The following is a 25,855-nucleotide window of genomic DNA, read 5'->3' on the forward strand; positions in this document are numbered from 1 at the left end:
TTAACTTTTACAATGCTATCATCTCCTCCTCCTCCCTCCTCCTCCTCCCTCCTCCATCATATATATGCCCCTTCTAGGCTCTGACACACTCATCCCTGTAAGGCCATGATTATCATGGGCACATGCTTGGTCATCCACAGTGCGTGCGAGCGATGCAGAGCCGCCTCGGACCTCAGTGCAGGGATTGCTGCATACCCCCAGCATCTGTCACCCACAAACAATACACACACTAATACTCCCCACAATACACACTATAATACCTCCTCAATACTAATCTCCCCAATAATATTATAGCTCCAAACACAATATACACAACACCCTTACACAAGATACACAATCTAGTACTCTCCTCTGCACCTCTACACACAATATAATACTCCCACACACACAATATACACACTACCCTCCTACCCCCATAAAATACAACCAATAATACACACACACTTTGTGGATGTTGGGACCAGCTCCCGGCATGCACCAGTGAAAGAGAGAGGCCCGCAGAAGCTCGGAAGAACTCCCTCCATCCGTGCCTTCCTCCGTTTCACATCTTCTCCCTGTCTCTCTCCCTCCCTTTCCTTGCATCTCCCTGCGTCTTTACGTATACCCAGTCAGTGACGGCTCTGGTCACGTGATGCCTTAATATGGGCTTATCCATATATGTTCATCCACGTCACTAATGTGATGCCCGCACTGTTGCGGAGCTGGTACTTACGACGGGCACTTATTGTTTTATCAGTACTGCGTACCTGACTCTACCGGCCTACTTTCAACACTAGTACAATATGTGCTTCACTACGAGTGAGTGGGGAATATTGGCATCACACAGTCACTGTTGAATATGCCATTCAATCCATTTTGAAAATAGTAATGCAATGTGGTTTTGTTTTGTTTGCTTTTTGCAGTAATGAAGAATGGAAAAGTTATATTAAAATTAAATTGGAGGGGGACTAGATTCAGCATTTCATCATGAACTCTGCACTTGTGAGAATTTAACTTCTTGAATACCCTGACAGGTACACGCAACATTAAGACTATAATCTGCTGTGCAAGCTTTCGTGCTATACCTCCCCCTCAGGTTTTGATTTATACATTTGCTCCCTCAATTCATGTCCTCTAATATTTGAAAGCTCTCTCCTAGCATTTTCTCTTTACCACAGAACGTCATCCCAATGTAACCTCTCTCTTGTTCTTTCTGCTGGCTGTTTCCTCACTCCTCTGTTAAACTTTTCTAATTTCTCTAACTTCCACACTCCTGCTTTTATCCACATGTTCTCCTCTTTCCTTCCCCTACCTTTGCATGTGTCTACACACTGCACCATTTGTACAGACCTCTATTGCAGCTATTTCTGCACTGCTCAATGAAAAGCACTCTTTAATATCCTATTCTCTGTGCCCCCTCTCTCTGCACCCCCTCTTTTGGCGCCTCCTCTCTCTGCGCCCCCTCTCTCTGCGCCTATCTGTCTCATTCTCTCTACGTCCCTCTCTCTCTACATAGAGCTATCTCTGTCTCTCTCTACACCTATCTCTGTGTCTCCTTCTATGTTTGCTGATGTGTGGGATATCTCTTATAATCTTGAACCTGCTCATATACACATCGGGCCTCCCTGCCTCTGCCTCCCTGCTAAGAGTGTTAACCTATCTAATGTAATCCACATTCCTTTCCTTACTTTTCTCTTCCCTTCTCCTATGCCATCTGGAATGTCCGTTCTCTGACTAACAAGGCTCTAGTTGTACATGACCTCTTCTGCTCTCATCATTCACAATCAGTCATTCCCCTCACCCCATCTTACCTGTCCCACTGATTTGCCTCTGCTTAATTAAACTCTCCTCTGACATCTACTCTAACCTCTCTGCTCTCTCTCTCTTTCCGCTTAAACTAACAATCTTATTAACTCTTACAATGCTATCCTCCTATCTATATGCCCCCTCTAGGCTCTGACACACTTGTCCCTCTAGCCCACACCCTTGGCTAAATTCCCAAACATGTTCATCACACTTCCACTCGCTGTTCTTAATGCCTATGAAGGAAATCACACAATTGATATTTGATTTTTCTACAGTAAAAATGTCTCCAGTCCTGTATAAAGCTGCTCTCTGGGGCCAAACCACACTACTTTTTTTTCACATTCATCAACACTCAAATTTAATTTACGCTGTCTTTTTTTCCCTGTATTTGACTCCCTCCACTAACCTTCTCCTCACACTTGCCATCCTTCCTTCACTTCTCCTCAAGCATTTGACTACTTCAGAGGCAAGGTGGATGCCACCCACAAGGAGATTCCTTCTGTCCCTTCCCCCTTCCCCCTTCTCTCCTTCTACCTAATTCTCCTTCTGCATTTGACTCTTTTTCTTCTCTTACAGAGCTGGAAGCAAATCATCTTCTCTTCTCCCTCTACCACATGCCCTCTAGATCGTATCCCCTCACACCTTACTGCATCTCTTAGTCCCCACTCTCACCCACATCTTCAATTCCTCCCTATTCTCTGGCTCTTTACCCTCTTACTTTAAGCCTGTAGTGGTCACCCTTTTCTCAGAAACAACCTACACCCTATGTGCCTTACTAACTACCGCCCTGTATCCCTCCTGCTGTTTGTCTCCTAATTGCTAGAATGTCAACATTCTTAAATCACATTCCCTCCTGGATCCTTTACAACCTGCCTTTCGTACAGCTCGTTCTACAGACTGTGCTTAAAGCAAATTCCCAAGGTCACTTTTCCCTACTAATCCTACTTGATCTATCTGCTGCGTTTGATGCTCTCAATCACTCTCCTCCTTCATATTCTAAACTCTCTCTTGGTATCCGTAACACAGTTCTATCCTGGTTTTCATCATAACTTTCCTGTCACACATTCTCCATCTCTGTTGCTAACATGTCTTCGTCTTCTATTGATCTGTCTGTGGGTATACATCAGGGCTCTGTTCTGAGATCTCTCTTTCTCTCTACATACTATCATTTGGTGACCTCATCAACTCTTTGTGACAATCCTATAAATAACAAATACAAATATCAGGTCATGGGAATAAGTGATTTGGACATAAAAGTAACATTTCGGAAGTGTGGACAACTAATACATCTTGTAGATTGCCTTTACAGTGTGATGTCATTGATTCAGTAGATTGTGTGCAGACCAGGACTGCAGTACAGTGTCACTCACATGGATGACTTGCGTGGTAGAAGCTCAAGAACAAGGATGTCAAACTCCAGTCCTTGAGGGCAGCAAACAGGCCAGGTTTTCAGGATATCCCTACTGAAAACCTGGCCTGTTTGGGACCCTCGAGGACTGGAGTTTGACATGCATGCTCTAGAAGGAGCACAGCTGTGGGTGGGAGGTGGATTTGCTTTGCATCAAATGGTTTGGAGCAAGGTTTATTGTATGTATTATCATAATAACAATGCAATGCTTAACTTTTATTTCAGGAGGGATGACTGCAGAACAGAAGTGAATATTGAAGCCATGTGTTCCTTTTCTTGCAAAAGAGAAAATTTGAAGGACAGTTGAAGAGAAGGAAAATTACTACACAGAGACAGATAAGCAATGTGTATATTTCTCATTTACCATTTAGTATTTGTCGTTTTATTGACTCCACACAATCCGGCTGCTACGGGTTTCACATTGAATATTTTCATCTCTACTCTACCCCTTCCTGTGATCTGAACCATGCAAGTTTTCGTTGATTCAATACATCATGAGTAGAGTGTGGCTACAGTATGAAGTAAAGACCCAAGGACCACATCTACTACCATTCATAACAAGAACATGTGCAGTAGCGCACAGCTGCAGTTCTATGTGATTGTTATGAAAGGTTGAGGTGGTTCAATTCTATGAATCTGGAGTGGGATGGATCCTGTTTGCATCATATGGTTTCATCTAGGCCAGTAGATTATATAACTCTCAGTACAGGTTACACATGGCATCAGTATTAGTGATTTAAAGAGGAGGAAAGCTTCAATGTGGAGAACAAAGCCAAGTAATGTTGAAGTTACTCCTTTTACCATTTACTTGGTCAGTCTGTACTGTCTACTCTCCACACAGCTGCTAAGGATCTTCCATTTTAAATACTTTCACCTCCTATTCTGCACTGCTTTGCTGCCCATTATTCAGAGATGCGTTCCAGTCATGTTTAGCACTCTGAATCTCTCTGCAGTCATTGGTTCAGCACATCATGGGTAGAGCATGGCTACAGATACAGCAAGCTATTATTATTTTACCGGCTGATCACCCATAATATTGCATTAAAACATAGAATATCACTTAATTTCCAAAAGATTCAGTGATGCTGATAATGCAGAATCTCACAACATTTCCCATCATAATGCCATAATGCACAAGTGGGAGAAATAATCCTTGCTATATCTGTACATTGTGTGACGTATTACCTCAATGACCGATGAGAGCAAGTACATCTTCTGTATAGAGCGGCTGTGTTATGATGCAGTTATTGATCATCATTGACATAATCACAAGAATCTTATGCAAAGGGAAATTGTCCGCAGCGAAGTGAGATTTCAGCCCCCAAACGTCTGTAATATTAATGCAATGTCTTACTTTTGTTGCAGTGAACACTGAAGAGACGGATCTACTACAACACTGTACAGGATGAGCATACGCTACAAGCAGCAAAATGATCTTGCAGTTGACAGTATGTTGTTCTGGTAATGTGCACAATTATTATTTATGGGCTACACACCACAGTGCTGGACATATTCTGTTAACTTCAACTCTACTCCTAACATGGAGATGTCTTCCTGGTGTTACTGATTCAGTACATCATATGCACAGTGTGGTTATGATATGATGGATTGATTTAATGAACCCACCAACCAATGATGACATCTGCATCATCTTCTGTAAAGTGCAGCTACAGCATGATATTATCAGCATTTGGTGCGGTATAATCAGAGGTATCTATGTGCTTTTGTGCCTGTTTTAAGTCCTCCAGCTTAACGCCCCTACACCTCCCACTACACAGGCATACTTACTTATGCATACACTGACATCTGGCATACCTACACACACCCCAGGGCCACTTCCTTCCCCTGATGTCAGGGAGAGGATGGGCATGCAGAGTGCAGTAAGTCTCCACGTTACTCTGGCCAACAGTCTTGGCCTACCTCCAGCATCTGTCACCCACAACATCTGTTCCCTCCTTGTAAAGTGCTGAACTATCTCACCTGGGTCAGTGCTATAGCTGATCACAGTGCCCGATCAGGATGTCACTGTGACAGGCAGCAGTGCAGATTGACCGGTCAATCAATGCAGTGCCGCAACATATGCACTAAATGAGATTTCCGTGCCCCCAGTCAGGTTACTCCCTGGGCAGTGACCCTGCTCACACCCTCCCCTAGTTCCACCTCTGATCACAATTATCTCTCTTGGAGAGTGTAGCAAATTGGAGTTGGGGGAATCTCACCTCTGCCATGCATGGTCACAATCTGGGCACAGGACCCAAATAGTGGGCAATGTGGCACTTCTTACAGTAGAGAATAAGTAACTTTATTCTTTACTTGTGTATTAAGGACCTTATTTGCATTAAATTCAGTCCACATGGGACCAAGACTTTCTGGCTTACTGAACAAAGTGGAATTGTTTCGTAGAGGGTGGAGAATTGTATTTTATCTGAAATTACCCCCTCTGCACAAAATACAAACAATTATACCCATACAAGTACCTTGTGGAAGTTGTTGCCCTCTATCTTCCTGTGGTCTCTCCCTGTTTCTCACCGTGCCTCCTCCCATTTCCTTGCACCTGTGCGTCTCCGCATATATCCCTATACTCAGAGCCGGCTCCGGTCAGTGACATGGGATGCCCAAATATGAGCATACCCATATATGGGCATCCATGCCACTGACCGGAGCCCGCTCTGTTGCGGATATGGAGAGAGACTGGGAGATTTACATCCCCTTATAATTCATATGGTGCATAGTACCGGCACGTATTGTTTTACCGGTACTGTGTACCTTCCTACTTTCACACTGGTACAGTATATGCTGCAGTGGGACTGAGAGGGATATATTGGTAACACATAGTCATTGTTGGGGGAATTCAATCCATTTTGAAAATAGTAATGAAATGTTTTTTACTTTTCTTTTTTTTCAGTAATGAAGAATGAAACATTTCTGTTAAAATTGAATTGGAGGTGAACTGGATTCATCATCAACTCTGCACCAGTGTGAATTGATGTTCTTTAATGTTCTGATAAGGTACATGCAACATCTCTTCCTCAACCCCTGCACCACTCTCTGCCTCTTGCCTCTCTCTCTCCACCTCCCTGCTAAGCGTATTAACCCATCTAATGTAATCCACATTCCATGTCTCACTTTACTCTTCACTTCTCACGTGCCCTCTGGAATGACTGCTCTCTGACTAACAAGGTCTATTTGTACATGACCTCTTCTGCTCTCATCATCCACCACCTCTCATTCCCCTCACCCCTGTCCTACTCGATACCTCAGCTTAATTGAACTCTCTCCTCTGACATCTACCCTTATCTCTAACCTCTCCTCACTTTCTGCTTAAACTAACTATCTTGTTAACTTTTACAATGCTATCATCTCCTCCTCCTCCCTCCTCCTCCTCCCTCCTCCATCATATATATGCCCCTTCTAGGCTCTGACACACTCATCCCTGTAAGGCCATGATTATCATGGGCACATGCTTGGTCATCCACAGTGCGTGCGAGCGATGCAGAGCCGCCTCGGACCTCAGTGCAGGGATTGCTGCATACCCCCAGCATCTGTCACCCACAAACAATACACACACTAATACTCCCCACAATACACACTATAATACCTCCTCAATACTAATCTCCCCAATAATATTATAGCTCCAAACACAATATACACAACACCCTTACACAAGATACACAATCTAGTACTCTCCTCTGCACCTCTACACACAATATAATACTCCCACACACACAATATACACACTACCCTCCTACCCCCATAAAATACAACCAATAATACACACACACTTTGTGGATGTTGGGACCAGCTCCCGGCATGCACCAGTGAAAGAGAGAGGCCCGCAGAAGCTCGGAAGAACTCCCTCCATCCGTGCCTTCCTCCGTTTCACATCTTCTCCCTGTCTCTCTCCCTCCCTTTCCTTGCATCTCCCTGCGTCTTTACGTATACCCAGTCAGTGACGGCTCTGGTCACGTGATGCCTTAATATGGGCTTATCCATATATGTTCATCCACGTCACTAATGTGATGCCCGCACTGTTGCGGAGCTGGTACTTACGACGGGCACTTATTGTTTTATCAGTACTGCGTACCTGACTCTACCGGCCTACTTTCAACACTAGTACAATATGTGCTTCACTACGAGTGAGTGGGGAATATTGGCATCACACAGTCACTGTTGAATATGCCATTCAATCCATTTTGAAAATAGTAATGCAATGTGGTTTTGTTTTGTTTGCTTTTTGCAGTAATGAAGAATGGAAAAGTTATATTAAAATTAAATTGGAGGGGGACTAGATTCAGCATTTCATCATGAACTCTGCACTTGTGAGAATTTAACTTCTTGAATACCCTGACAGGTACACGCAACATTAAGACTATAATCTGCTGTGCAAGCTTTCGTGCTATACCTCCCCCTCAGGTTTTGATTTATACATTTGCTCCCTCAATTCATGTCCTCTAATATTTGAAAGCTCTCTCCTAGCATTTTCTCTTTACCACAGAACGTCATCCCAATGTAACCTCTCTCTTGTTCTTTCTGCTGGCTGTTTCCTCACTCCTCTGTTAAACTTTTCTAATTTCTCTAACTTCCACACTCCTGCTTTTATCCACATGTTCTCCTCTTTCCTTCCCCTACCTTTGCATGTGTCTACACACTGCACCATTTGTACAGACCTCTATTGCAGCTATTTCTGCACTGCTCAATGAAAAGCACTCTTTAATATCCTATTCTCTGTGCCCCCTCTCTCTGCACCCCCTCTTTTGGCGCCTCCTCTCTCTGCGCCCCCTCTCTCTGCGCCTATCTGTCTCATTCTCTCTACGTCCCTCTCTCTCTACATAGAGCTATCTCTGTCTCTCTACACCTATCTCTGTGTCTCCTTCTATGTTTGCTGATGTGTGGGATATCTCTTATAATCTTGAACCTGCTCATATACACATCGGGCCTCCCTGCCTCTGCCTCCCTGCTAAGAGTGTTAACCTATCTAATGTAATCCACATTCCTTTCCTTACTTTTCTCTTCCCTTCTCCTATGCCATCTGGAATGTCCGTTCTCTGACTAACAAGGCTCTAGTTGTACATGACCTCTTCTGCTCTCATCATTCACAATCAGTCATTCCCCTCACCCCATCTTACCTGTCCCACTGATTTGCCTCTGCTTAATTAAACTCTCCTCTGACATCTACTCTAACCTCTCTGCTCTCTCTCTCTTTCCGCTTAAACTAACAATCTTATTAACTCTTACAATGCTATCCTCCTATCTATATGCCCCCTCTAGGCTCTGACACACTTGTCCCTCTAGCCCACACCCTTGGCTAAATTCCCAAACATGTTCATCACACTTCCACTCGCTGTTCTTAATGCCTATGAAGGAAATCACACAATTGATATTTGATTTTTCTACAGTAAAAATGTCTCCAGTCCTGTATAAAGCTGCTCTCTGGGGCCAAACCACACTACTTTTTTTTCACATTCATCAACACTCAAATTTAATTTACGCTGTCTTTTTTTCCCTGTATTTGACTCCCTCCACTAACCTTCTCCTCACACTTGCCATCCTTCCTTCACTTCTCCTCAAGCATTTGACTACTTCAGAGGCAAGGTGGATGCCACCCACAAGGAGATTCCTTCTGTCCCTTCCCCCTTCCCCCTTCTCTCCTTCTACCTAATTCTTCTTCTGCATTTGACTCTTTTTCTTCTCTTACAGAGCTGGAAGCAAATCATCTTCTCTTCTCCCTCTACCACATGCCCTCTAGATCGTATCCCCTCACACCTTACTGCATCTCTTAGTCCCCACTCTCACCCACATCTTCAATTCCTCCCTATTCTCTGGCTCTTTACCCTCTTACTTTAAGCCTGTAGTGGTCACCCTTTTCTCAGAAACAACCTACACCCTATGTGCCTTACTAACTACCGCCCTGTATCCCTCCTGCTGTTTGTCTCCTAATTGCTAGAATGTCAACATTCTTAAATCACATTCCCTCCTGGATCCTTTACAACCTGCCTTTCGTACAGCTCGTTCTACAGACTGTGCTTAAAGCAAATTCCCAAGGTCACTTTTCCCTACTAATCCTACTTGATCTATCTGCTGCGTTTGATGCTCTCAATCACTCTCCTCCTTCATATTCTAAACTCTCTCTTGGTATCCGTAACACAGTTCTATCCTGGTTTTCATCATAACTTTCCTGTCACACATTCTCCATCTCTGTTGCTAACATGTCTTCGTCTTCTATTGATCTGTCTGTGGGTATACATCAGGGCTCTGTTCTGAGATCTCTCTTTCTCTCTACATACTATCATTTGGTGACCTCATCAACTCTTTGTGACAATCCTATAAATAACAAATACAAATATCAGGTCATGGGAATAAGTGATTTGGACATAAAAGTAACATTTCGGAAGTGTGGACAACTAATACATCTTGTAGATTGCCTTTACAGTGTGATGTCATTGATTCAGTAGATTGTGTGCAGACCAGGACTGCAGTACAGTGTCACTCACATGGATGACTTGCGTGGTAGAAGCTCAAGAACAAGGATGTCAAACTCCAGTCCTCGAGGGCCGCAAACAGGCCAGGTTTTCAGGATATCCCTACTGAAAACCTGGCCTGTTTGGGACCCTCGAGGACTGGAGTTTGACATGCATGCTCTAGAAGGAGCACAGCTGTGGGTGGGAGGTGGATTTGCTTTGCATCAAATGGTTTGGAGCAAGGTTTATTGTATGTATTATCATAATAACAATGCAATGCTTAACTTTTATTTCAGGAGGGATGACTGCAGAACAGAAGTGAATATTGAAGCCATGTGTTCCTTTTCTTGCAAAAGAGAAAATTTGAAGGACAGTTGAAGAGAAGGAAAATTACTACACAGAGACAGATAAGCAATGTGTATATTTCTCATTTACCATTTAGTATTTGTCGTTTTATTGACTCCACACAATCCGGCTGCTACGGGTTTCACATTGAATATTTTCATCTCTACTCTACCCCTTCCTGTGATCTGAACCATGCAAGTTTTCGTTGATTCAATACATCATGAGTAGAGTGTGGCTACAGTATGAAGTAAAGACCCAAGGACCACATCTACTACCATTCATAACAAGAACATGTGCAGTAGCGCACAGCTGCAGTTCTATGTGATTGTTATGAAAGGTTGAGGTGGTTCAATTCTATGAATCTGGAGTGGGATGGATCCTGTTTGCATCATATGGTTTCATCTAGGCCAGTAGATTATATAACTCTCAGTACAGGTTACACATGGCATCAGTATTAGTGATTTAAAGAGGAGGAAAGCTTCAATGTGGAGAACAAAGCCAAGTAATGTTGAAGTTACTCCTTTTACCATTTACTTGGTCAGTCTGTACTGTCTACTCTCCACACAGCTGCTAAGGATCTTCCATTTTAAATACTTTCACCTCCTATTCTGCACTGCTTTGCTGCCCATTATTCAGAGATGCGTTCCAGTCATGTTTAGCACTCTGAATCTCTCTGCAGTCATTGGTTCAGCACATCATGGGTAGAGCATGGCTACAGATACAGCAAGCTATTATTATTTTACCGGCTGATCACCCATAATATTGCATTAAAACATAGAATATCACTTAATTTCCAAAAGATTCAGTGATGCTGATAATGCAGAATCTCACAACATTTCCCATCATAATGCCATAATGCACAAGTGGGAGAAATAATCCTTGCTATATCTGTACATTGTGTGACGTATTACCTCAATGACCGATGAGAGCAAGTACATCTTCTGTATAGAGCGGCTGTGTTATGATGCAGTTATTGATCATCATTGACATAATCACAAGAATCTTATGCAAAGGGAAATTGTCCGCAGCGAAGTGAGATTTCAGCCCCCAAACGTCTGTAATATTAATGCAATGTCTTACTTTTGTTGCAGTGAACACTGAAGAGACGGATCTACTACAACACTGTACAGGATGAGCATACGCTACAAGCAGCAAAATGATCTTGCAGTTGACAGTATGTTGTTCTGGTAATGTGCACAATTATTATTTATGGGCTACACACCACAGTGCTGGACATATTCTGTTAACTTCAACTCTACTCCTAACATGGAGATGTCTTCCTGGTGTTACTGATTCAGTACATCATATGCACAGTGTGGTTATGATATGATGGATTGATTTAATGAACCCACCAACCAATGATGACATCTGCATCATCTTCTGTAAAGTGCAGCTACAGCATGATATTATCAGCATTTGGTGCGGTATAATCAGAGGTATCTATGTGCTTTTGTGCCTGTTTTAAGTCCTCCAGCTTAACGCCCCTACACCTCCCACTACACAGGCATACTTACTTATGCATACACTGACATCTGGCATACCTACACACACCCCAGGGCCACTTCCTTCCCCTGATGTCAGGGAGAGGATGGGCATGCAGAGTGCAGTAAGTCTCCACGTTACTCTGGCCAACAGTCTTGGCCTACCTCCAGCATCTGTCACCCACAACATCTGTTCCCTCCTTGTAAAGTGCTGAACTATCTCACCTGGGTCAGTGCTATAGCTGATCACAGTGCCCGATCAGGATGTCACTGTGACAGGCAGCAGTGCAGATTGACCGGTCAATCAATGCAGTGCCGCAACATATGCACTAAATGAGATTTCCGTGCCCCCAGTCAGGTTACTCCCTGGGCAGTGACCCTGCTCACACCCTCCCCTAGTTCCACCTCTGATCACAATTATCTCTCTTGGAGAGTGTAGCAAATTGGAGTTGGGGGAATCTCACCTCTGCCATGCATGGTCACAATCTGGGCACAGGACCCAAATAGTGGGCAATGTGGCACTTCTTACAGTAGAGAATAAGTAACTTTATTCTTTACTTGTGTATTAAGGACCTTATTTGCATTAAATTCAGTCCACATGGGACCAAGACTTTCTGGCTTACTGAACAAAGTGGAATTGTTTCGTAGAGGGTGGAGAATTGTATTTTATCTGAAATTACCCCCTCTGCACAAAATACAAACAATTATACCCATACAAGTACCTTGTGGAAGTTGTTGCCCTCTATCTTCCTGTGGTCTCTCCCTGTTTCTCACCGTGCCTCCTCCCATTTCCTTGCACCTCTGCGTCTCCGCATATATCCCTATACTCAGAGCCGGCTCCGGTCAGTGACATGGGATGCCCAAATATGAGCATACCCATATATGGGCATCCATGCCACTGACCGGAGCCCGCTCTGTTGCGGATATGGAGAGAGACTGGGAGATTTACATCCCCTTATAATTCATATGGTGCATAGTACCGGCACGTATTGTTTTACCGGTACTGTGTACCTTCTTACTTTCACACTGGTACAGTATGTGCTGCAGTGGGACTGAGAGGGATATATTGGTAACACATAGTCATTGGTGGGGGAATTCAATCCATTTTGAAAATAGTAATGCATTGTTTTTTACTTTTTTTTTTGCAGTAATGAAGAATGAAAAAGTTCTGTTAAAATTGAATTGGACGTGAACTGGATTCAGCATTTCATCATCAACTCTGCACCAGTGTGAATTGACGTTCTTTAATGTTCTGACAAGGTACATGCAACATCTCTTCCTCAACCCCTACACCACCCTCTGCCTCTTGCCTCTCTCTCCACCTCCCTGCTAAGCGTATTAACCCATCTAATGTAATCCACATTCCTTGTCTCACTTTACTCTTCCCTTCTCACGTGCCCTCTGGAATGTCTGCTCTACGACTAACATGGTCTATTTGTACATGACCTCTTCTGCTCTCATCATCCACCACTTCTCATTCCCCTCACCCCTGTCCTACTCGATACCTCAGCTTAATTGAACTCTCTCCTCTGACATCTACCCTTATCTCTAACCTCTCCTCACTTTCTGCTTAAACTAGCTATCTTGTTAACTCTTACAATGCTATCATCTCCTCCTCCCTCCTCCTCCATCATCTATATGCCCCTTCTAGGCTCTGACACACTCATCCCTCTAAGGCCGTGATTATCATGGGCACACGCTTGGTTGTCCACAGTGCGTGCGAGCGATGCAGGGCCTCCCCGTCGCCTCGGACCTCAGTGCAGGGATTGCTGGAGCGACAGGCATGCGCTAACTTTGCCATCTGTTGCGTGCTTACTATAGACGCAGCCTAACCCATGCATTGGTTTAATTCACAAGCACGCTCTCATCACACTTCATCACATCACACTGCTGCTCTTAACACCTATGGAGGAAATCTCACAGTCTGATTTTCTACACTAAACCTTTGTCCTGTTCTGTAAAACTCTGCTCCTTTTTTTAAGGTCAAACACTACTTTTTCCTCACTCATCAACACTCCAATTTCATTCACACTGTCTTCTATGTATTTGAGTCCCACCACTGACTTTCTCCTCCCACTTAACATCCATCCTTTATTTCTCCTCAAGCCTTTGCTCACTTGAGGCAAGGTGGATGCCATCCACAAGTAGATTCGTTCTCTCCCTTCCCCCTCTCTCTTTTTCTATCTAGATCTCATTGCACTCTTGACTCCTTTTCTCCTGTCACAAAGCTGGAACCTGATCTTCTCTTCTCCCTCTACCACATGCCCTCTCAATCCTATATTCTCACTCTCACCCACATCTTCAATTCCTCCATATCCTTTGGCTCTTTCAACTCTTCCTTTTAAGCATGCAGTGGTCACCCCTATTCTCAAAAATAACCTTGACCTTGTGTGAATTTCTAACTATCGCCCTGTATCCGTCCTACCATTTGCCTCCTAATTGCTAGAACGTCTTGTGATCTCCCGTTTGATCAACATTCTTAAATCACATGCTCCTCTGGGCCCTTCACAATCTGCCTTTCCCAATGTAACCAATTATGTACATAAAGAAAATTCCCAAGGTCCATTTTACTTACTAATCCTGCTTGATCTCTCTTCTGCTTTTGATACTGTCAATCACTCTTCTCATTCATATTCTAAACTCTTTCTTCGTATCCGCAGCAAACTTATATCCTGGTTTTCATCATACTTCTCCATCACACATTCTCCATCTCTGTTGCTAACGTGTCTTTGTCTCCTGTTGTTTTGTCTGTTGGTATACCTCAGGACTCTGTTCTGGGACCTCTCTCACTACATACTATCACTAGTTGACCTTATCAACTATTTTGGCCCTTGATATCATCTCTATGCAGATGATACACACACCTATCCACCCTACCGTCACTCCTGCAATTTAGTTCCTAGTTTCGGGTCGCCTCCTGGCTATATCCTCCATGGATGACACTCTTCTGCCTTAAACCTAATGTCTAAAACTGAGCTCCTCCTATTTCCCCCTAAATCTGGCCTAATATCACCTTTCTCCATCGCAGTAAACAGTACTACCATCATCCTGTCATGAAAGCACATTGCCTAGGAGTAACATTTGACTCTTCCCTTTCCATCTTCATTCACGACACTGGCTAAAGTTTGTCGATTCTTTCTCTGTAATATTTCCAAGATTTGCCCTTTTCTCTGTCAATCTACTGCTAAAACGCCAATGCATGCCCTTATCGTATGGGTTAACATACTGCTAACAGGGCTCCCTGCTTCACAACTTTCTCATTTGCAATCTATCCAAAACTCTGCTGCTTGAATAATTTCCCTTTCTCCCACAACAGTATCTGCTCATCTCCTCCTCCTCCTTAAATCCCTCTCCTTGCTTCCCATCAAGTTTCAGATCACCTACAAAGTTCTCCTCCTTACCTTTTTGTTAAGGTTCTCTATTAGTGGTGTACCGAGTACCCGGCGTTACCCGACACATTTCCAGCTACCCGGACATTACTCGAAACCGGCCACTGAGAAGTGGACTTGGCCGGGTAATACCCGGCGTCGGGTAATGTCAGGGCAGCTGGAAATAATCTTTTATACTTACCTTTCCTAAGACATCTAGGATCAGCAGCAGCAGTCCTCTGATGTTGGCAGCATCAGAGGTGTCTTCACCTGGCGGGGGGAGCTGCAGGAATCACTTCCACAGCACCGAAGCAGGTAAGCTGTGTCTGTGAGCCTGCAGCTCCCCCGCCGGCTGAAGACACCACAGATGCTGCCACCGTCACAGGACTGCTGCTGATCCTAGATGTCACCGCCACCCGGAAGGTAAGTGCCAAACCGTGTACCCGACCGGGTAGAACCTTTCATTTTGGCCGGGTACCCGTTACCCATTTTTTTATAGTTGAGGACCCAGTCCAACACTATTCTCTATTCATCTGCTCCTTCCTACATATCATCTTTGGTCTCGTTATGCCCTTCCTCGTCTCCTAAGCTCTACTAATAGCTGTCTCCATTATACTTCTTACACCTCTACTGCGCACTCGCTCTCTTGCCTGAAACCCTTTCCCATCAATTTACCTGTGAAACTCACACACACTCAGTATATGCCAACATACCCTCTTCCACCCACATTTAAGATCAACCTTAAAATTCACAACTTAAATGAAGCATTTCAATAGCTTTTACTCGTTGCTACTGTCACTCATTCAGTCACTAACTATTGTTCCCAAGAAGTGCTTTATACTACAAGTACCCACCATTAAGGACAAGCATTGTCATCTACTGCACTTGTTCCCCCACCTGTTGTCTCTCTGTAAGTCTCCTTACATTTCTCTTAGATTGTAAACTACCCAGGACAGGGATTTACTTTCCTATTGTCTGTTTTTGTTTGTTGAACTTATTGTATAATAATTTCCTGTACTTTTTGGTCTCTCTTGTAAAGCGCTGAGTACACAATGGGTGGTATATAAATAGAGATATATGCAGAGTCTAGAGACAAGGCACACGTGTATAGGTAGCTACAGTTTATCCGGGACCGTATGCATCCTTGAAGTGCCTGTCCCAGTTATTTTCTATTGATTGCAATGTAGGAGTGTCTGTCCTGTCTTATTTTTTTTATTATTATTATTATATATACAAAGATATATACAAAGATTGTTTCCTGTCGTTAGCATGACATTGTGTGACACAGTGTGATGTCATTGATTCAGTAGATTGTGTGCAGACCGGGACTGCAGTACAGTTTCACTGACATGAATAACTGGTGTGGTAGAAGCTCTAGAAGGAGCACAGCTGTGGGAGGGAGGTGGATTTGCTTTGTATCACATGGTTTGGAGCAAGGTTCATTGTATGTATCGTCAATAATAATTATAATAATAATAATGCAATGCTTAACTTTTTTATTTCAAGAGGAAAGACTGCAGAACAGAAGTGAATATTGAAGCCATGTGTTCATTTTCTTGCAAAATAGAAAATTGAAGGACAGTTGAAGAGGAGGAAAATGACTACACAGAGACAGATAAGCAATGTGTATATTTCTCATTTAGTATTTGTCGTTTTATTGACTCCAAAAAATCCGGCTGCTAAGGGTTTCGCATTGGACATATTCACCTCTACTCCACCCCTTCCTGTGATCTGTACCATGCAGATTTTTGTTGATTCAATACATCATGAATAGAGTGTGGCTACAGTATGAAGTACTGACCCAAGGACCACATCTACTACCATTCATAACAAGAACATGTGCAGTAGCGCACTGCTGCAGTTCTATGTTATTGCTATGAAAGGTTGAGGTGGTGCAATCATATGAATCTTGAGTGGGAGGGATCCTGTTTGCATCATTTAATTTGATCTAGGCCAGTAGAGTATATAACTCTCAGTACAGGTTACATATGGCATCAGTATTAGTGATTTAAAGAACAGAAAAACAGGAGTGGAGAACAAAACCAAGTAATGTTGAAGTTACTACTTTTTACTATTTACTTGGTCAGTCTGTACTGTCTACTCCCCACACAGCTGCTAAGGGTTTCCATTTGAGATACATTCACCTTCTACTCTGCACTACTGTGCTACCCTCTATTCAGAGATGAGTTCAAGTCATGTTTACCACTCTAAATCGCTCTGCAGTCATTGATTCAGCACATCATGGGTAGAGCATGGCTATATATACAGCAAGCTTTATTTTACCCTAATATTGCATTAAAAAATAGAATATCACTCAGTTTCCTACAGATTTACTGATGCTGATAATGCAGAATCTCACCCTCCCATCATAATACACCAGAGGAAGAAATAATCCTTGCTATATATGTACATTGTGTGACATATTGCCTCCATGACCATTGATGGCAAATACATATTCTGTATAGAGCAGCTGTGTTATGATGTAGTTGTTATTGATCATCATTGAGATATAATCACAAGAATCTTATGCAAAGGGAAACTGTCATTAGCATAGTGGGATTTCAGCCCCCAAACTTCTGTAATATTAATGCAATGTCTTACTTTTATTGCAGTGAACACCGAAGAGACGGATCTACTACAACACTGCACAGGACAAGAGTATACACTACAAGCAGCAAAATGATCATGCAGTTGACAATATGTTGTTCTGGTAATGTGCACAATTATTATGTATGGGCTCCACACCACAGTGCTGGACATATTTTGTTAACTTCAACACTACCCCTACCATGGAGATGTCTTCCTGTGATTGGTGTTACTGATTCAGTACATCATATGCATAGTGTGGCTATTATATGATGGATTGATTTAATGAACCCACCAAACACTGATGACATCTGTATCATCTTCTGTAAAGTGCATCTACAGCAGGATATTATCAGCATTTGGGGTGATATAATCAGAGGCATCTATGTGCTTTTGTGCTGGGTAAAGTCCTCCAGCTGAACCGCCCCCCGCCCCCCACCCCCCTACACCTCCTGCCACACAGGCAAACTTACTTACACACACAGCACACTTACTTATGCACACTGACACTTGGCATACCTACACACACACACCCCACAGCCACTGGCATGCATGCAGAGTCCTGGGCATGCAGGATGGGCATGCAGAGTACAGAATATCTCCACCTTGCTCTGGCCCGTACTCTTGGCCTACCCCCAGCATCTGTCACCCACAACCTCTGTTCCCTCCCTGTAAATTGCTGCACTAACACACCTTGGTCAGCGCTGCAACCGATCACAGCACCGGATCATGTCACTGTGATAGGAAGCAGTGCTAATTGACCGGTCAATCAATGCCACGTGGCAACATACGCACCAAAAGAGATTTCCATGCCCCCTGACAGGCTACTCCCTGGGCAGTGACCCTGCTCATCTTCCACCTCTGATCACAATATTCTCTCTTGGAGAGTGTAGCAAATTGGAGTTGGGGGAATTTCACCTCTGCAGTGCATGTAGAGTCCTGTATGCAGAGTACAGAAAGTCTCCACCTTAGTCTGGCCCGTACTCTTGGCCTACCCACAGCATCTGTCACCCACAAATAATACATACACTAATACTCCCCACAATACACACTTTAATACCTCCTCAATAATAATCTCCCCAATAATATTATAGTCTTAAACACAATATACACAATACCCCCTAACACAAGATACCCAATCTAACACTCTCCTCTGCACCTCAACATAATATACACACTATAATACCCTACACACAATATAATACTCCCACACACACACAATATACACACTATCCTCCTACCGCCATAAAACACAACCAATAATACACACACACTTTGTGGATGTTGGGACCAGCTCCTTGCATGCACCAGTGAAAGAGAGAGGCCTGCCATCCGTGCCTCCCTCCGTTTCCCATCTTCTCCCTGTCTCTCTCCCTCCCTTTCTTTGCATCTCCCTGCATCTTTGCGTATACCCAGTCAGTGACGGCTCCGGTCACGTGATGCCTTAATATGGGCTTATCCATATATCTGTTGCAGAGATGGAGAGAGACCTGGAGATTTTACATTTCCTTATAATTCATATTGGTACTTAGTACGGGCACTTATTGTTTTATCAGTACTGGGTACCTGACCGTACTGGCCTACGAGTGAGAAGGCAATATTGGCATCACACAGTTACTGTTGAATATGTCATTCAATCCATTTTGAAAATAGTAATGCAATGTGGTTTTGTTTTGTTTGCTTTTTGCAGTAATGAAGAATGAAAAAGTTATATTAAAATTAAATTGGAGGGGAACTGGATTCAGCATTTCTTCATGAACTCTGCACTTGTGAGCATTGACCTTCTTGAGTGCCCTGACAGGTACACGCAACTTTAAGACTATAATCTTCATCAACTGCTGTGCAAGCTTTCGTGCTATACCTCCCCCTCCGGTTTTGATTTATACATTTGCTCTCTCAATTCATGTCCTCTAATATCTGGAGGCTCTCTCCTAGCATTTCTCTCTACCACAGCACGTCATCCCAATGTAACCTCTCTCTTGTTCTTTCTGTTTACTGTTTCCTCACTCCTCTGTAAAACTTTTCTAATTTCTCTAACTTCCACACTCCTGCTTTTATCCACATGTTCTATACACTTTCCTTCCCCTACCTTTGCATGTGTCTACACAAAGCACCATTTGTACAGACCTCTATTGCAGCTATTTCTGCACTGCTCAATGAAATGCACTCCTGCACATCCTATTCTCTTCCACCTTCCCTCATTCTCTACGCCCCCCTCTCAAAGCCCCCTCTCTCTATGTCTCCTCTCTCTACGCCTATCTGTCTCATTCTCTTGACGCCCTTCTCTCTCTACATATCCCTATCTCTGTCTCTCTCTACACCTATCTCTGTGTCTCCTTCTATGCTCGCTGATGTTGGGGGATATCTCTTATAATCTTGGACCGGCTCATATACACATCAGGCCTCCCTACTAAGAGTGTTAACCTATCTAATGTAATCCACATTCCTTTCCTTACTTTTCTCTTCCCTTCTCCTGTGCCCTCTGGAATGTCCACTCTTACTAACAAGGCTCTAGTTGTACATAACCTCTTCTGCTCTCATCAGTCACAATCAGTCATTCCCCTCACCGCATCTTACCTGTCCCACTGATTTGCCTCTGCTTAATTAAACTCTCCTCTGACATCTACTCTAACCTCTCTTCTCTCTTCTCTCTCTTTCTTTCTGCTTAAACTAACAATCTTATTAACTCTTACAATGCTATCCTCCTATCTATATGCCCCCTATAGGCTCTGACACACTCATCCCTCTAACCCACACCTTTGGCTAAATTCCCAAACACACTCATCACACTTCCACTCGCTGTTCTTAATACCTACGGAGGAAATCTCACACTTTGTTTGATTTTTCTACAGTAAAAATGTCTCCTGTCCTGTATAAAGCTGCTCTCTAGGGCTAAATACACTACTTTTTTCCACACTCATCAACACTCAAATTTAATTTACGCTGTTTTTTTTCTCTGTATTTGACTCCCTCCACTGACCTTCTCCTCCCACTTGCCATCCTTCCTTCACTTCTCCTCAAGCATTTGACTACTTCAGAGGCAAGGTGGATGCCACCCAAAAGGAGATTCCTTCTGTCCCTTCCCCCTTCTCTCCTTCTTCCCAAATCTCCTTCTGCACTTGACTCCTTTTCTTCTCTTACAGAGCTGGAAGCTAATCATCTTCTATTCTCCCTCTACCACATGCCCTCTAGATCGTATCCCCTCACACCTTACTGCATCTCTTAGTCCCCACTCTCACCCACATCTTCAATTTCTCCCTATTCTCTGGATTTTTGCCCTCTTACTTTAAGCCTGTAGCGGTCACCCTTTTGTCAGAAACAAACTACACCCTATGTGCCTTACTAACTACCGCTCTGTATCCCTCATGCTGTTTGCCTTCTAATTGCTAGTGTCAACATTCTTAAATCACATGCCCTCCTGGATCCTTTACAACCTGCCTTTCGTACAGCACGTTCTACAGACTGTGCTTAAAGCTAATTCCCAAGGTTTTTCCCTACTAATCCGACTTGATCTATCGGCTGCGTTTGATGCTCTCAATCACTCTCCTCCTTCATATTCTAAACTCTCTCTTGGTATCAGTAACAAAGTTCTATCCTGGTTTTCATCATAACTTTCCTGTCACACATTCTCCATCTCTGTTGCTAACATGTCTTCGTCTTCTATTGATCTGTCTGTGGGTATACATCAGGGCTCTGTTCTGAGATCTCTCTTTCTCTCTACATACTATCATTTGGTGACTTCATCAATGCTTTTGGCCTTAGATATAATCTCTATGCGGATGATACACACACAAATCTATCCACCCCTGTTCTCACTCCTGCAATCCAGTCCCTACTCTTGGGTTGTCTCCTGGCTATATGCTCATGGATGGCACTCCACTGCCTTAAACTTAATGTCTAACACTGGGCTCATATTATCCCCTTTCTCCATCACAGTAAACAGTACTACCATCTATCTTGTCATCAAACATGTTGCATAGGAGTAACATTTGGCTCTTCAATTCCATCTCCATTCACATGCACGGCTATGGGTAAAATGTGTTGCCTCTTTCTCTGTAATATTGCCAAGATCTTCCCTTTCCCCTCTCAACCTACTGCTAAAACTCCAATATATACTGTTATCCTATAGGTTATTTTAACATACTACTAACAGGCCTCCATGCTTCACAACTTTCTCCTATGCAAAACTCTGCTGCTTGAATTATCTCACTTTCTCCCACAACAGTCTCTGCTCATCTCCTTAAATCCCTGTCCTGGCATCCCATCAAGTTTTTGTATCACCTACAAAGTTCTCCTCCTTACCTTTTTGTTAAGGCTCTCCATTAATCTGCTCCTTCTTGCATATCATCTTTGATCTCTCGTTATGCCCTTGCTTGTCTCTTGCACTATAACCATAACTGTCTCCTGTAAACTTCTTTCACCTCTACTGTTCTCTCACTTGCCTGAAACCATTTTCCATCACTGCACCGTACATGTGAAACTTCCTCACACTCAGTATATGCCAACATAACCTCTTCCACCCACATGTAAGACCAATCTTAAAATTCACGACTTAAATCAAGCATTTAAAAAACTTTGACTCGTGGCTACTGTCCCACACCCACAGTCACTGCTAACAACTATTGTTCCCAAGATGTGCTTTCTACTAATTGTACCCACCATTAAGGACAAGCATTGTCATCTACTGCACTTCTTCCCCCAACTGCTGCCTCTCTTTAAGTCTTCTAACATTTCTATTAGATTGTAAAGTTCCCAGGGCAAGGATTTACTTTCCTATAATCTGTTTTTATTTGTCGCACTTATTTTTTAATTATTTTTCCCCTCTCCCCTAATGATATACATATAGGTTTTCCTGTCATTTGCATGACAGAGTTATTATGGTTAACTATTGCATCATGTAGACTGCCTTTTCAGTGTGATGTAATTGATTCAGTACTTTGTGTGCAGACTGTGACTGCAGTACAGTGTCACGAACATTAATGACTTGTGTGGTAGAAGCTCTAGAAGGAACACAGCTATGGGAGGGAGGTGGATTTACTTTGGATCACATGGTTTGGCGCAAGGTTCATTGTATGTATGATCATAACCATGCAATGCTTAACTTTTATTTCAGGAGGGAAGAACAGTGAATATTGAAGCCATGTGTTTCTTTTCTGTCAGAAGAGAAATTTTGAAAGACAGTTGAAGAGGAGGAAAATGACTACACAGAGACAGATAAGCAATGTGTATATTTCTCATTTAGTATTTGTCGTTTTGTTGACTCCACACAATCCAGCTGCTAAGGGTTTCGCATTGGACATATTCCCCTCTACTCTACCCTTCCTGTGATCTGTACCATGCAGGTTTTTGTTGATTCAATACATCATGAGTAGAGTGTGGCTGCTGTATGAAGTATTGACCCAAGGACCACATCTACTACCATTCATAACAAGAACATGTGCAGTAGCGCACTGCTGTAGTTCTATGTGTTTTATTAAAGGTTGAAGTGGTGCAATCATATGAATCTGGAGTGGGATGAATCCTGTTTGCATCATATGGTTTCATCTAGGCCAGTAGAGTATATCTCTCAGTACAGGTTACACATGGCATCAGTAGTAGTGATTTAAAGAACAGAAAAAACAAGAGAAACTTCAATGTTGATAACAAAGCCAAGTAATGTTGAAGATACTCCTTTAACTATTTATTTGATCAGTCTGTACTGTCTACTCCCCACACAGCTACTAAGTCTTCCATTTGAGATACATTCACCTCCTACTCTGCACTGCTGTTCTGTCCTCTATTCAGAGATGAGTTCCAGTCATGTTTACCACTCTGAATCACTCTGCAGTCATTGATTCAGCACATCATGGGTAGAGCATGGCTACAGATACAGTAAGCTTTATTTTACCGGCTGATCATCCATAATATTGCATTAAAACATAGAATATTACTCAGTTTCCAAAAGATTCAGTGATGCTAATAATGCAGAATCTTACAACACATCCCATCATAATGCACCAGAGGAAGAAATAATCCTTGCTACACTACCGACACGTTTTATTGAAGCACGGCTAGCACCGCAAGCCGGGGGATGCCCCGGCGTGCTAGCCGCACTCCCTCAGCGTGCCGCGCATCACCGATGCACGGTCACGCGTCATCTGGTGCCTGCGCCCCCTGCACGCGCGTCCAGGGCTCCCCGAGGGAGCACTGGTGTCCCGCGATGTGGGGGACAGCGGCAGGGGGTTCCGGGGGACCCGACGGACCCGGCAGCGGAAGGGAGAAAGCCCCGATCGGAGGGCGCTCCTCCGCTGCTTCGGCGTGCGCCCGGCACCCTCCGGCGCGCGCCAGGTTACTGCTGCGGCCAAGAACGGGCAAATGCTCGAATAAACTCGGCCGCAGCAGTATATCTGTACATTGTGTGACGTTTGGCCTCCATGACCATTGATAGCAAATACATATTTTGTATTGAGCGGCTGTGTTATGATGTAGTTGTTATTGATCATCATTGAGATATAATCACAAGAATCTTATGCAAAGGGAAAATGTCTGCAGCATAGTGGGATTTCAGCTCCCAAACTTCTGTAATATTAATGCAATGTCTTACTTTTATTGCAGTGAACACTGAAGAGACGGATCTACGACAACACTGCACAGGACAAGAGCAAACACTACAAGCAGCAAAATGATCTTGCAGTTGCAAGTATGTTCTGTAATGTGCACAATTATTATTTATGGGCTACACACCACAGTGCTGGACATATTCTGTTAACTTCTACCCCTACCATGGAGATGTCTTCCTGTGATTGATTCAGTACATCATATGCACAGTGTGGCTATGATATGATGGATGGATTTAATGAACCCACCACCCACTGACATCTGCATCATCTTCTGTAAAGTGCAGCAGGATATTATCAGCATTTGGGGTGGTATAATCTGGGGCATCTATGTGCTTTTGTGCCTGGATAAGTTCCTCCAGCTGAACCACCCCCCTATACCTGCCACACAGGCATACTTACAGAGCACACTTACTTATGCACACTGACACTTGGAATACACACACACACACACACACACACACAGACACTGTCATGCATGCAGTGTCCTGTATGCAGAGTACAGAAAGTCTCCACCTTACTCTGGCCCGTACTCATGGCCTATCCCCAGCATCTGTCATCCACAACCTCTGTTCCCTCCCTGTAAAGTGCTGCACTAACACACCTGGGTCAGCGCTGCAGCTGATCACAGTGCCGGATCATGATGTCAATGGGATAGGCAGCAGAGCTGATTGACAAGTCAATCAATGCAGCTCCGCAATATATGCACCAAAAGAGATTTCTGTACCCCCTGTCAGGCTACTCCCTGGGCAGCGACCCTTCTCACCCCTCTCATTCCACCTCTGATCACAATAATCTCTCTTGGAGTGTGTAGCAAATTGGAGTTGGGGGAATCTCACCTCTGTAGTGCATGGTCACAATCTGGGCACTGTACCCAAATATTGGGCAATGTGGCACGTCTTACAGTAGAGAATAGAATAAGTAACTATATTCTTTACTTGTGTATTAAGGAACTTATTTGCAATAAAAATTCAGTCCACCTGGGACCAAGACTTTCTGGTTTTCTGAACAAAGTGGAATTGTTTTCCTATAATTTTATATTCTCTGAAATGTAACATCACAATAAAGTACTCCTATTTTTTTCCTTTGTGCTTTTTTATGGACTATTCCTTTATGTATTTCACTTAATGGGACTAATTACCTTACGATTAGATTTCACTTGTATTTTCTTGGGTTACTCTTTGGAATTTCTCTCTGTGTTCATTTATACTATCTTATTTAGAGCAGTCTTTGCCATTGGACCCCATTTCTTGCCAGAGAGATCTGTAACACAGAGTATTGAAGAGAGTACAGAACAGTGGTGAAGTAGATTTTTATGCTTCTAGGCAGCCTCCCTTCTCACCATGTATTCTGCCCCCGACGGTCTCTTGCACTGCTCCCTCCTACACCCACTCTCCTCACTCTTCCCTCCCCTCCCCGCTATCACTCAATGACCCCCTCTCATTCAATCCTGCTCCCTTACTCCCCCCTCACTCATTCTTCCTTCTGCACACACAATCCTCCCGAATATCACTCCCAAACAACACACACACTAATTCTCCCCACAATACACACTATAATACCTCCTTGTGACGATAGCTTCCACAGGCTTATTAATATTACACAAAAATAATTGGGTTTGAACTGAACGAGGCTTAAGATATAATAAATTGTATTTATTCCTTAGAATATAGGTGAACACAACAGATAATACAGTAACGAACAAGAAGTACACTTACTTAAGGGTTGGGGAATGAGAAGTATGATGTAGCATTTCTTTCAGCAGTGAGGAAATCATTCAGGTGATATCAGGTAACCATATCAGCAAACGAAGACAAAGGATATATGG

The 25,855-nt window shown here is 43.3% G+C and overlaps 2 long non-coding RNA genes across 2 annotated transcripts; both read left to right on the forward strand.

The window, feature by feature from the left end:
• Window positions 1-940: 940 nt before the first annotated feature.
• LOC142486487 (uncharacterized) lies at window positions 941-4,654 on the forward strand. Its single transcript, XR_012798981.1, has 3 exons — window positions 941-1,013; window positions 3,419-3,538; window positions 4,559-4,654. It is a non-coding gene; the product is annotated as an uncharacterized LOC142486487 (long non-coding RNA).
• Window positions 4,655-7,471: 2,817 nt separating this feature from the next.
• Window positions 7,472-24,948, forward strand: LOC142486486 (uncharacterized). Its single transcript, XR_012798980.1, has 9 exons — window positions 7,472-7,544; window positions 9,948-10,067; window positions 11,088-11,183; window positions 12,626-12,737; window positions 16,352-16,469; window positions 17,458-17,555; window positions 19,122-19,232; window positions 22,545-22,654; window positions 24,026-24,948. It is a non-coding gene; the product is annotated as an uncharacterized LOC142486486 (long non-coding RNA).
• The last annotated feature ends 907 nt before the right edge of the window (window positions 24,949-25,855 follow it).

Source organism: Ascaphus truei, unplaced genomic scaffold (genome assembly GCF_040206685.1).
Source record: "Ascaphus truei isolate aAscTru1 unplaced genomic scaffold, aAscTru1.hap1 HAP1_SCAFFOLD_903, whole genome shotgun sequence".
Lineage (NCBI taxonomy): Eukaryota > Metazoa > Chordata > Amphibia > Anura > Ascaphidae > Ascaphus > Ascaphus truei.